This window comes from Arachis ipaensis, chromosome B10 (assembly GCF_059453495.1).
Source record: "Arachis ipaensis isolate K30076 ecotype BB chromosome B10, ASM5945349v1, whole genome shotgun sequence".
Classification (NCBI taxonomy): domain Eukaryota; kingdom Viridiplantae; phylum Streptophyta; class Magnoliopsida; order Fabales; family Fabaceae; genus Arachis; species Arachis ipaensis.
The window spans coordinates 75,689,913-75,704,132 of NC_142435.1; the positions used below are offsets into that span (position 1 = coordinate 75,689,913).

Sequence of the window (14,220 nt, forward strand, 5' to 3'; positions counted from 1 at the left end):
AAATTCCATCTTTATTGCCAAATACGATTCATTTTTTTCTAATATACCGGTATTGGGTCACCTGCACGAAACGAAACAGTTTACCACGATCAGTACATCTCAACATGGGAAAAAGCATAACCATGAACCGGGATTTTTACAACTTACATAATTTACACTCACCTTGCGAAGGTATGCCGAATACATTGCCGATAAGTTCGGCGGTAATGCGAATATCCCCGGTGTCGACCCTCAGAGTGTTTGTCTCCACGTCAAAGGCCCTGGCTAATTGGAGCATGATGCTTTGCTTCACATGCCATTGTGGTACCCGGCGCAAGTAGTCAAATCCAATGGCCTCAATCTCCGCTAACTTAGCCTACTCATTATGTCGTTCGAAATAGGTAAATAAGTTGTTAATGTAGCAGGGTGAGCATCGCGTCTCAACTAGTTTCTGTTGACCAAAACAAAAAAGGATCAGCAAATTTTCCTAAAAAATCACCAGGTATGTTCAATTATTCATCTAACCAATGGGATACCTTTTTACCCATCTGAGTGTGTCGTCGGCCGGTTTAGGGATTAGTTTGGTCGAGCACCGTGCTAATTTACCCACACAATATTTAGCTGGCAACCTGAGTCGTAAAGTCTTACAGAAAAAGGCTGGAAAACTGCAGCCAAATAAGGTAAATAATAGCATTATATTACATTGCAATTGATGAAAACTAAATCATTGGACGCTACACGGCACAACAATATCATACATATGTATTCAGGCCATAAAGATTATAGCCTATTTCATATAAAGATCAAACCTCACAATTTCCCTCTTGCCACCATCCCTAAATGAGATTAAAAAACTGAATCATGAATACATAGGATCAAATACGTAATCCAACCATCTAATTCCCTATCAAGGCGACCATCCAATTCTATTAACAATGATGGCAATATTAGAAACTGATGTAAAATACAATAAATTAACCCATAATCACATTTACTTTACACAGAACAGCATACCACACAAGTTGCACCTCAAGTGCATCAAACCTATCCTTAGATCCATACAGCATATAATACCTTGTTAGAGTGTCCTAAATACAATTTTGTCGTCAGGGAATTTAAATCTAACTATCCAGGCATGTTATGAAAATTTGATTAACTTTATCACAAACCAATATCAACAATTTTCAGCTAATTCTTTGCATGCAGTGGCAATAGAAACACAGCAATAAGTAAAAATTAACGATAATAGAATAAAAAATTGAAGAATAACCATCCAATATACTGTTAAAGTGACCATCCAACAATTGTTAACCAATTTTCAATAATGGGTTGCCAGTATACGTCATGTTGCATTCACATGGTCCACACGGAAAGGGACAAAAAAGATTTAAAATTGACTACTATATAATCACGATCCCAAATATTTCTGACCTTTCCCGCGCCAAACTTAAATCAACAAGCATATGAAGACCCTAAGCTAACTACATACTCCACAGTCTCTGCCATAATAAACAGCAACCACAACTTTCTCACCATGGGTCATCAGTGATTTAATCAACAACATATATATACATTCAAACATGCAACAGCGATTATCAATCCAAAAATGAACAACAAAACCCACTTACATTGGATGATTATGATTCTTATAGGGGTGATGTTCTTTGAGTCTCCGGTGAACTGTTCGTTGACGAGCAGGTGGGGGTTTCTTCCCTGGTCCGCTGGTTCGATGGTAGGAGATGAAAGCGTCCGCACGAGGAGAAGTCGGCTGCTTCACGGTTCTTGGGTGACGGCTCCTTGAAGGCGTTCGCGATCGCCGGCGTCTCGCCCAGCTGCTCCGATGCAGAGACGGCGGGGTTATCACGACCAAGAGGGCGCCGTTCTTTACACCAACGATGAGGATTAATGGGTTGATGGGTGAATTTTGTCGGTTGCAAAATGGATTGGGTGTGAGCAAGGTTTGAGAGGGTTTGGGTTATACGCCGTTACTGCAGTGTTCAAAGATAGGAAGGGTTTGGTTGTGGGGGTGGGAAAAAAGGACGAGACAAAAGGGATATGTGATTTGGGTAAAAAGTGTAATTACAAGAAATTGTGTGGTATGTTAAACTAAACAGCCAAAATAGGATTAGGGTTATTAATGGGTTAATTCTTTCTATTAATATTAATTGGATCCAATAAAAGGCCCATTGTATACATTGTATACATATTTCATTGTCTCCCTAGCGGTGCTTTAATATAATATGTAATGCTATAGCAATAATATAATGATGTGGATATTTATTCTTTGAAAGTAGCATTTCTTTCTCTCTTTTACATTTATTTATTTGCTTAATTTGGAGTAAATCTTTAATTTGGTCCGAAAAAGTATTTTGAATGTTAGTTGTTTTTAAAAGATTAATGACATTAAATAAGTCTTTAAATTTTATATTATTTTGATGATAATTGAAAGCACATATTTACTTCTAATCCTCCTTTACGAATTGCTGTAAAAAGTTTGGTTTCATTGAGACAATTGCTTTATTAAGTTTTCTTTTCTTTTTTATTTTGTTTTGTTTTGTTTTTCTTTTCTTTATTTCTTTATTTGATTGATTTTCAATGAATGGTTATTTATTTCCATATTATCTTTGCACTTTGTATCAAATTGGGCATGATTCTTCATGAAAATTTTATTGGGTTTTAAACCCACGTGGTATCCTCTTTTTTTTTTAAATTAAAAAAGAAAAATAAAAGGGAAATGGAAACGAGAAAAAAAAGAGATGCTCAATCCTTCCTTGCCTTATACCATTAACTGCGTGAAACACTTTCTTGTTCACTCTCTCGCTTTCTCTCTTGTTATGTTGCCCTCACTCCCAAACCCTAACCCTTCAACCCTGTTTTCCTCCTTTCAGTTCGTGTTTCTCTTCAAGTCTGGCTGATACAAGAATTATTGTCGGTCTAGATTTTCTTCCTAAAGAAAGGAATTACTTCATTGTAAGCATAGCTCCAAACCAGCAAACAACTTTCACATCAAATTAAAATATGGTATTGTCACAAGTACAAACCCCAATGAAAATTAACCGAAGTATTTAGACTCTGGGTCGTCTCACAAGGAATTGCAATGAAGTGGTCAATTATTGACTATGAAGAACAAAGGGGTTTTGATTTTATATTTTTGGCAAGAAAATAAATGAGCAAGAATTAAATGACAAGAAGAATAAATCAATCAAGTAACTAAAGAAAGCAATTAATAAAGAGAGACATTCATGGCAAGGTTTGAGATCATAGGCTTTCTATGCTAGTCATTAAACATAACAATACTTAACAAGAATTTATCTTATTTCGTCATCCCAATGTTGGAAGAAGGTGTAAATTATCTTCCATTAGAGAAAGTCAAACAAGACTAGTTAATCTCAAGTCAAAAGTCCTAATCTACCCACTAATTGAATTAGCAAGATATTAGAGTCATTGAAAATGATATTAACTAACAACTCTAGATCACCAATCTAAATTGGGTATTAATGACTCAAGATTGCCCCAATTACTCTTTCCAAGCCAAGAATGCTCAAAATTTACTCTAAAGCCCAACCAAGCATTTTGTCAAACACTTAGAAGGCATAAAAGGAAAGCATGGTAAGAATACAAGAATAATAAATCTACCAACTACCAATTGTAAGGAAAGTAAATCAACAACTCAAATCATCAATAAAGAGAACATCAAACATTAAATTTCATTCAATGTAAACAAAATCCAACATGAGCATTCATAAACATAAAAGAGACATAAAAGTAAAATTGACAAGAGAACTAAGAAGAATAGAGTAGTAGAAACATGAAATTGTAGAAGAAACAAGATGAGAACATGAAAATTGACCTAGATCTAAGATGGAAATATCCTAAGAACCCTAATTCTAGAGAGAAGAGGGAGCTTCTCTCTCTAGAAACTAACCTACATGATGCCAAAACTATAAACAATTGCTCCCCCTTGCCCAAGCTTGAATTCTACATGAAATAGCATCAGAAATGAGTTGGATTGGGCCCAAAATGAGCTACAAAAATGCTGGCCACGATTTCACTTTAGTGAACCACATGCTCCATCGGTGCGCACACGTACAGTGCGTGTGCGCACCCTTATACATCAGGCAATTATGTCAAAATTTATATGATTTTGAAGCTCCAGATATTAGCTTTCCAACGCAACTAGAACTGCCTCATTTGGATCTCTGTAGCTCAAGTTATGGTCGATTGAGTGCGAAGAAGTCAGGATTGACAGCTTTACGGTTCCTTCATCTCTTCATGAGTTCTCCCACTTTGCATGCTTTTTTCCTCACTTCTTCCATCTAATACCTGCCTTATGAACCTAAAATCACTCAACAAACACATCAAGGCATCGAATGGAATTAAAGTGAATTAAAATCACCAATTTAAGGGCCTAAAAAGCATGTTTTCACATTTAAGCACAAATCAAGGGAGAATTGCAAAACCATGCTATTTCATTGAATAAATGTGAGAAAATGTGATAAAATCTCCCAATTAAGTACAAAATAAATCATAAAATTGGGGTTTATCACTGTCTATTCTCTCAATGATAGTCTGCTCTCTTTCTCTCTTCGGACTAGATTCTCTGTTTCTTTCGGTCTCTCTCCCAAACCTAGATTCTCAACCCCTCTTTTCAACTTCTGGTTCATATTTATTGTCAACCGCCGCCATTTTTTTTAAATGTTTGTTGTTTCATTCGATTTTATGTAAAGAAAACTAACTTGGTTGCATTAATTACAGCTCCCATCGTCAAAAGGTGTAAAATGGAAAGGCAAATTCAACAGAGGTGATGCCAAGTAAGTATCATTATTTTTTATTTCTTTGTCGGTTACTCTATTTTCTTTTCTGATCTGACTCGTGTTTTAGTGTGAATTAGACAAAATAATTAGGGTTTAGGGTTCTCCATATCTGGGATCAAAAGCTATAAAGATAACGAGTTGATCTGAATTTTAAGGTGTTGGATATTTGGATTTAGGTGTTTTGTGTGCTATTTCGTGATTTTTGTGTTGTATTGTCAGGCTTGCCGTAAATAAGAAAGGAATGGCAGTCGCCAAATGTGATAGAAAAATCAGGAAGAAAAAATGTGTCAAAGACCCTAAGAAACCAAAGAGGTCACTGAGTGCTTTCTTCATTTTCATTTTATTGCTGATATGCTATTCTCTTTTCACTGAATATTATTCACCTAAAAACTTTTTCCCACACAACATGGCAATTAAATAATTCTTTGTAGTTATTTCTTAAATTATTTCTATTGCTATATATTTTTCTTAAATTAAATAATCTTAAACTATACATTTTTACAAATGATAATGCCTTCCAATATTGAATTCCTATTCTGAAAATTAGATATCAAAATGGCAAATGGCTATTTGTAATTTGTTTCTTTCTTTCTTATTTGATGGTTTATGGTAATTAGATTTTTTTATCTTCTTATTTTGTGTTTTATAATTTGGAATAGTTTAAGCACCGCTACTTTTCATGTGACTGAGGCTAAGTTATATATGCTTCTTGGCTTCTTGCCCATTTTGATGCTTACTTTATGTTTTGTAAAGTACTAATGTTTATTGTAACAGAAAAATGAAAAAGTCTTGGAAAATGTTTCAAGAAATTTATCTTGGGAAGAAAATCATCATCAAAGTATAATCTCTCAAAAAATGATATTTTTATAAGTATGATTGATTTTAGATACGATTTTTTTTTTGTGGTTATAATTTGTCATATTTAGTTTTGTTTGTTAGAAAAAATAGTATGGAAGAAAGAGTTCTTCAGTATAGTGCCTGTTGTAGGTCTTTATATTTTAAAATATGCATTTATCGGAGTTCTAATTGTTTGTTTCAATTTCTTTTAAAGAAACTAAGTAACAATGCATATCCAATGATTATCTTATTCTTTTCAATTTTGTTTTGTTTTCCTTTTCTTTATTTATTTTATAACTAATTTTTAGTGAATGATTATTTATTTCTATGATATCTTTGTACGCAGTGTCAAACTGGACATGGCTCTTCATAGAAATTTTGTTAACAGATAAGCAGTTTAATAACTATTAATTATTAAGATCTACATGCCATTCATTAGAAACAAGTTAATGTCTTTATAGGGTACAATTTCAGCTATTAGTGTTTGTAATTTGTATTTTGGAAAATCTTGATGTGTTTTCTTACAATCTTTTATTTTGTTATTCCTCTCATTCTCTATTTTTTTTTTGTTTTTATTTTCTTGAGTATTTATTTTATAAATACATATTTTGTTTCTTTATTTTTTTTAAATTTTGGTAATTTTATTTTTAGTTTTTTTAAATTTTAAGACTCGTTGGTTCTATATTATTATAGGGTCGTGCATCTTCATCTTTCATCTATGTTTTTCCCTCCCACGGAGTTGAAAGGGTGATCTTTTTCTCAAGCTCATAACCCTCTTTCCCTTGATGTGGGTGAATACAAATTTTCATTGAAGATCGGAACTTGCTTCATATCTTCTAAATCATATTGTATCTTTGCCTATTTCACAGGTATTCTGCCATCCAAATTCTTATCCATATCTATAAATCCTATTTCTCTCTACTTCACAACATCTTCTTCCCTATTTTGGAGTAGAGTTTTTTTTTTGTTTAAGTTATTGGAGTAGAAATTAGTTCTTTTCCCATATGCCTATAAATCCTATTATCCCTTACTTCCCAGCGTCTTCTGTGTTTGAAATTGGTTTTATTCCATATACTCTAAATCCTATATTCCGCTATGCATAGAGAATAGTCACTGTGAGTCTACTGATTGAGTTTCTTTGTTGATATGGTGGTGCATGATGACTTATAATGGAGTTTTATAGCTTTTTTATGTTTTTCTTCTAATTAAAATTATATGTGCTGTAACTTGGTAACCATGTTTCATTTGAGTAGTACAATTAATTGAACTATTTCTCTGAGTTATCTAATGTATATATTTTGACGATGGTTGTTTTTTTTTGTGTGGTGGTGATTAAGCTGTCTTCTGGATGAAAAGATGCACTGGACAACCTACAAGCTAGCTGACTTCCATAGAAAATTGCCCATTCTTCCATGTTGCAACAGCTCCTGACTTGGGAGAAAAAGTTCTATGAGGAAGTTAAGATAAATTGTAAGACCTAGAGCTTTTGGAAAATCTATTATAAGCCAATTCCAATTTAATTTATTTGTTAAAAATTTTAATTTCAGAAATTATTTTATTAAATATAAGAGTAAAGTATTGTTTTTGTCCCCAACGTTTGGGGTATGTCCTAAAATTGTCCCTAGCGTTTCATTCGTCCTATTTTTGTCCCCAACGTTAGAAAATTGATTCAATGTTACCCCACCGTTAATTCCACTCACGGAACACTAACGGAGATGCCTATGTGGACGCGAGACGTTAGTAACCCCAAACGTTGGTATTGATGCAGGGTTCACTTCGCACGTAATATTTTCTTTTACTGTACGAAACGCTTTGCATAAGGAAAACAAAACACTTCACATTCGACCCACACTTACTGAACCTGATTGATTATTTCTCCTCTGTTCTTTGCGCTTGAGTACAAAGTAAGAAGACGGATTGAAGCGAGTTGGTGCTTTGGTGTTCCCTACACACGAGAGCTTTGCCCCGTCTTGGTGGTACTAAAAACTTTGAAACGGAACAGAGCAAAAAGTTATGTGCAATGTATGTTTGATTTTTGTTTGACTGGAATAGTTCATGCAAGTAAAGATGTTAATGCATAGGGTTTCTGCGATTGCAATGTTATTGCTGTTAGGGTTTGGGGTTGTTGATGTAAGTAGAATCTTTTGAACTTGTGTTTCTGCCCTGCACATTGATTACCGTTGTTTTATAGTTTGTGTAATAGGAACAGTAGCGGAAGAGATGAGTCATTTTAGTGTTAAAATTTATGACCAGGGGATGTTTTTGCTTGAAGGAGTGGGTGGGGAGACGTCCATTGTAGACTATTGTGATGAGGATGAATGGAGTTTGATTGAGGCGTATGAAATAGTGAGTAGACAGGGGTATTTGAAGAAGGAGATTACTGCGATGTGGTATAAAGCTGTGAATGCTGGGTTAGAGGAAGGATTGACCATGCTTAAAAACGACAAAGATGCAATGGATATGGCAAGAATTGGGGTAAAGGATGACATGGTTGAGGTTTATGTTGTTCACAAGACAAGTGAGGTGGGAGAAATTGTACAACCTGGGCAAATTACTACTCTTGCTGAAGAAGGTGATCAAGCTGGGCCTGTCCCAATTGTTGTGTATGAAGGCCCTGGTGTTGGGTCAAAGGCAGCTACTGATGGGCCTACTGAAGTGGAAGAGGTTGGGTCTATGAGTGAGGGATCATGTGAGGTTGTTAAGAGTGATGATGCTGTTGAAGAAGAGGAGGAGGGGAGTGAGACATCTGAAGATGATGACTATGAACCCAGGGGGAGTGAAAGTTCATGGACTTCTGATTCGATTACTGGAAATGCATCAACTCACAGCCTTGGTAGTCTTGATTTTGGTGACAGTGATAATGAGAGGGAGGGAGCTGAAGGCTTAGTTGATGTGAACATCATAGAAGAGCAGGAAAAAGAGTCTACACCCAATCAGTCTCATGGTCAATCATCATAACCAGCTGCACGAAATCTTGGTAAGGAAAACGTTGTAGGGGGATTTGATGATGAGGATACAGGTTATAACAGTGAGGAGTTCCTAGATACTCCATTTAGTAATGATGAGGATGACACGGGAAAGAGGTATCCCATACACAGGTCATTGAAGAACATGAGTGAATACACTTGGGAGGTGGGAACTTTGTATGTGTCAAGGGAGGAGTTCAAACACTGTGCCACTGCAAATGCTATCAGTAGTGGCAGGGTGCTGAGATTTACAAAGGTGGATTTGAAGAGGGTTAAAGTGGAATGTGTGGAGGGATGTGAGTGGTACGCATATTGTGGAAAGATGAAGTATGAGCAAAGTTGGTAGTTGAAGAGTTGCAACAACAAGCACAATTGTTCTAGGGAGTTGAAGATTGGAATCATGCATGCAAAGTGGTTGAGTAAGATTTTTTTGAACAAAATTGCTGAGAACCCAAAGATTAAGTTAACCACATTAATGAGGAAAGCATACACAAAGTGAAATGTAGAGTTGACCAAATCTAAGGCCTCCAGGGTCAGACAGTTTGCTCTGGATGAGTTACAAGGGACATATGTGGAGCAGTACAGAAGGTTGTATGACTACTGTCATGAGTTGCTGAAGACCAACCCTAGGTCATCAATGCATTTGAAAGTCCAGAGGCCTCCTGAGTTTGCTTCTGAAAGACCAATGTCAGGGGTAGATTTAAGACCCAGGTTTGAGAGGATCTATGTGATGTTGGAAGCTTGTAGGAGGAGTTTTATGGCTTGTAGGCCAATGATTGGGTTGGATGGCTATTTTCTGAAAACACCTTATAGAGGTTGGCTCCTGACTGCAATGGGTTGGGACCCAAATGATCAAATCCTGCCGATAGCATATGCAGTTGTGGAAGCTAAAACCAAGGACTCATGGACATGGTTTCTCCAGCACCTATGTGATGACCTGGGAGTTGACAAAATCAGGACCTGCACCTTCATATCTAACCAACAGAAGGTACATGTGTTTTCTTTGTTTGATAGTTAATTACAAGTGTTCTAGTTAGCATTTAACAATCTATGCTCATTCTTTTTGTATATTCAAAACAGGAATTGGTGCCAACTTTTGAGGAGATTCTGCCTGGAGTCGACCATAGGTTTTGTATCAGACATCTTTATGCAAATTTCAAGAAGAGATATCTAGGAATCCAGTTGAAGCTAATGATGTGGAATGCTACCAAGGAAACTTATCTTCAAGAATGGGAAAGGAGGATGAGTGAGATACAGAAGGTGGATCAGGGAGCATACAACTATCTAATGGAGATTCCAACAAAGTACTGGTGTCATCACAGGTTTGAGTGTAGACCTAGGTGTGATACTTTAGTTAACAATATGTGTGAAGTTTTTAATTCTGTTCTGGTTGAGGCTAGGGAGAAGCCAATAGTAACTATGCTAGAGGATACCCGGGTTTACATAATGAAACGTTGTGCTGACAATAGGGATAGAATAATGCCTTACAACAGAGATGTGTTACCCCGAATTAGGATTAAGGTAGAAAAACAGGCCAAACTAAGTGGGAATTGGGTGAGTGTGTATGCTGGACGTGATAGATATGAGGTGGATAGCTTCCAGAGGGGTAAGAAAAAATTTGTGGTTGATCTTAAGCATCATGAGTGCTTATGTAGGAAGTTTCAACTGTCTAAAATTCCTTGTGCACATGCAATGACATGTATAAGAAAAATGTGTTTCAATGTGGAAACCTATGATGCTGACTACTACAAAAAGGCTGCATACATCTCCTGCTACCAGCATGTTGTTTACCCAGTTAATGGGCCAAACCTTTGGGACAGAACTCAGTTCGAGGATGTGTTGCCTCCAACTTATAGAAAATCCATTGGGAGGCCAGAGAAGAAGAGGGCACGAAGTGCTGATGAGCAAGCTACTAGAACTGGACTATCTCGTGAAGGGCAACAACAAAAGTATTCTTATTGTTTGTGCTCTGGCCATAACAAAAGGAGTTGTCCAAAGAAGCGCAAAGTCACTCCAAACCCAACTGTAACAATATGTCATTCTGTATTTATTCTTGTACTTACTTGTGTCTTTGGTTGTTTTGGTTATTGAATTATCTCCCCATCTATTTTGTGCCCACGTTAACAATGTTGCTACTTCTACTTCAAAGGGGAGAAAATGGCAAGGTGTCAGAAAAAATTCCAAACTATCTGCCAAGACAGATTCTGGTAAGGCTGCTGAGAGTGGAAGTAGGAAGCAAAAGGGCAACAAGAACAAACCACGCTCACACCCAAAGAGGAAGCCAGCTGTAAGCTCCCAACAATCACAAGCTGCTTCGAAAAGGACCAAAGTGAATCATTCACAGACTGCTTCTGCACCAGCCCCAACAACTCCAACGGTTCTGCCAAGCCCAGTGAAGAGGGTGACCCAGTCTCAGCTCAGGTTCATGGCCAGGACTCCACCAAGAGCATGGAAGAATGTGGAATGACTTTGTTTCACTTGTTACAACTTTTGTATTTTGCCTTTTGTATCAGCCGAAGAACTATGGTTGTTGATTTTACTATTTTCAATTTGGTTTTCCTACTGCTACTACAAAAAACTGTTTAGCATCTAGGTTGATTTATATGTCCAGTTCTAAGACATCTAATTAGGAATGTATGTTGGTTAAGTTGCTGACTATTGCCTATCTATGCCATATGGTTGAGGTTAATGCTTTATGTTTGCTCTGTTTCACTGTTTCATTTAATCATTTCTACTGATAGTTACCTCACTGTTTGTACCAAGAGAATGTAAATTGAACACATAAAAGTGGATAACAATAAATTTTCATTCAAATTTGTTCAATCAATAGGTTATATTACACCCTAAAATACAGACAACATATTGCCAACACATTACACTAGCCACTATTTTCTGCAGCCTTATTGCAAAAAGAACCTCCCATTTCTTGTTGATGAAAATATTTCACACAGTAATTGATGAGAGAACTTTTGCGTGGTCTAGAAATTTGCGAATAAATCTTCGTTGCAAGTATAGTTTCTAAACCTTCAAAAGTCCTTTCATACAAACGTTTTGGGTGTCACAAGTAACAAACCCCTTTAGAAATTGTTAACCGAGTATTCAAACCTCGGGTCATCTTCTCAAGGAACTGCGAGGAAGTATGTTCTTATTATTGGCTATAAAGGTTGTAATCGGGGTTTAGAAGATGAGAAGCAAGTAATTTAAATGACAGGTAAAGTAAATGGCAATTAAAAATAAATAAATACTATAAAGCAGACTTTTGGCAAGATAAGAGAAGTTGGAGGTCCAACGTAGTTATCTCTCTCAACTATAATGAAAGTTGAATCTAAACTCCACTTGATCAACCTGTACTAGGGCAAAGGAAAGTCAAGGGACTAATTAAATTGACCTTTGAATCCTATTTATTTCCTAAGAAAAGGTTGGGATTACTTAAGTTCAGCTCAATTAGCAAGATAACGATTATCAATTATGTTGAGTTTAATAACTGTTGAGTTACTGAATTCTTAACCAGGACCAAAAGGGGAAAAAGTAAAATTGCTGGAATAATAGAAAATATCCTTAGATGGGAAGCAATGGTAACTTAATTCAAAGAGAACAATCATAAACTGAAAATACCTCAATTATCATTAATTCAAAGAACAATCTGTGACATGGGATAATTCATAAATCAAATTATAATAATCAATTCAAATGTTGGAATAAATAAATAAAAGTAAAACTAAAATAAAAGAACATTAAACCTGGGATCCAGAGTTACTCTTAAAATAAGAAGAAATCCTAAATCCTAAAAGAGAGAGAGAGAAGATCTCCCTCTCAACTAAATCTAAATCATTGAGAAGTAAAATATGCGAGCTCTCTTTGAATGGGTGCATTTCCACACTTTATAACCTCTGGTCTATCCTGTCTGTACTTGGATCTGGGCCAAAAAGGGCTTTAGAATTTGCTGGGGGCGTATTCTATAATTTCTGGTGCGTGGCCTCTGTCACGCGTCTGCGTGGGTCACGCGGTCGCGTCATTTGGAGCTTTTCCTTGCCACGCGGTCGCGTCAGTCATGCGACCGCGTCATGTACGTTCTGCTTAAGGCGCGCGGTCGCGTCAGTCATGCGGCCGCGTCGCTGCTGATTCGTGCTTGGCACGCGATCGCGTCACCCATGCGATCGTGTGGATACCAGTTTCCTTAAAGCTCCATTTTGCTTTCTCCTTCCATTTTTGTATGTTTTCTTTTCCATCCTTTAAGTCATTCTGCCTTAGAATATCTGAAACTACTCAACACACTAGTCACGGCATCGAATGGAAATAAAGGTAATTAAATTAATTAATTTTAAAGTTTAGGAAACATGTTTTTCATTTACATCACATAATAAGGAAGGGAAAGTATAATCATGTAATTAATGTGAATAAGTAGGTGAAGGATTGTATAAATCACTCAAATTAAGCACAAAAGAACTCATGAAATATGGGTTTATCAACCTCCCCACACTTAAATACTAGCATGTCCTCATGCTAAATCCAAGGTAAATAATTAAGGTTAAAGTGAAGGAATGTCATGCAATGCAACCTAATTTAAATGCAATTACCTAAATGAATGATGCATCATGCAACTCTAATTTATTCACTCATATATAAAGCTTACATGTAGTCAAGTTAATTCACATTCTCAAGGAGTCATGTATATATATATATATATATAGCTAACCCTTAAATAATAAAGCATTTTAGCAGATGAGATGGGAAAGAAAATATTGTTCAAACTTGCAAAACAATTAGTAAATATAAGCACAGATATATGTTGATGAGTTATAGAACCCTCACTGGATTTTGTGTTTACTCTCTAGTCACTCAGTGTTTACTGGGTTTATTCACTCTATTTTCTTTTTATTCTTGCTTTCTATAGCTTTGTTCTTCATCTAACCAATCAACAATTATAGAATATAGTCATACCAAAAAGTCATGAGGTCTTAATTGAAGTTTTAATGGGGCCAAGGTAAAGGTGAGGATTTATGTATAGGGTTAAGTGAGCTAAATAAGTGAATCCTTAATTAGACTAAGATATCACCTAACATACATTTTTAGCAAGATAAAACTTCTTTACCTATTCTCCCATATTATCCCACTTATTGTTACATGCTCATGTTTCACTTTTTATTTTTATCCCATGTGCATTATTTTTATTTTGCATTGGGGAATTTCTTTTGTATCCCCTTTTAATAAATGCTGAAAAATAACTTCTTTTTTTTTTAAGGCACATGGCAATTAAAGCACTTTGATTTTCTCATGAACATGCTTCCCAAATTTATTTTATTTCTTTTAACTTCTCTACCTTTTTGTTTCTATCATCCATGTTCCCAAAAGGTTTCCCACATTTAACTCTATTCATGATTTTCTATCTTAAGCTAACCAAGGATTCACTTGGGATTTTCTTTTGCTTTTCTGCTTAAGGCTAGTAATTTGGCTAAATAGAATAAAGGGGTTTTAAAAGGCTCAAGGGGGCTAACAAGGGTGATGTAAAAAGGTAGGCTAATTTGGGGTAAGTGAGCTAAAATCAAATGATGGCCTCAATCATTCTCTTGGTATGTATCTATCTATATTCTATAATTGGACATATAGATTAAAACAAAGGAAAG

The 14,220-nt window shown here is 35.9% G+C and overlaps 1 pseudogene; it reads left to right on the top strand.

Moving 5' to 3' along the window:
* Positions 1-1,874: 1,874 nt before the first annotated feature.
* LOC148580464 (uncharacterized) lies at positions 1,875-8,517 on the top strand (annotated as a pseudogene).
* The last annotated feature ends 5,703 nt before the right edge of the window (positions 8,518-14,220 follow it).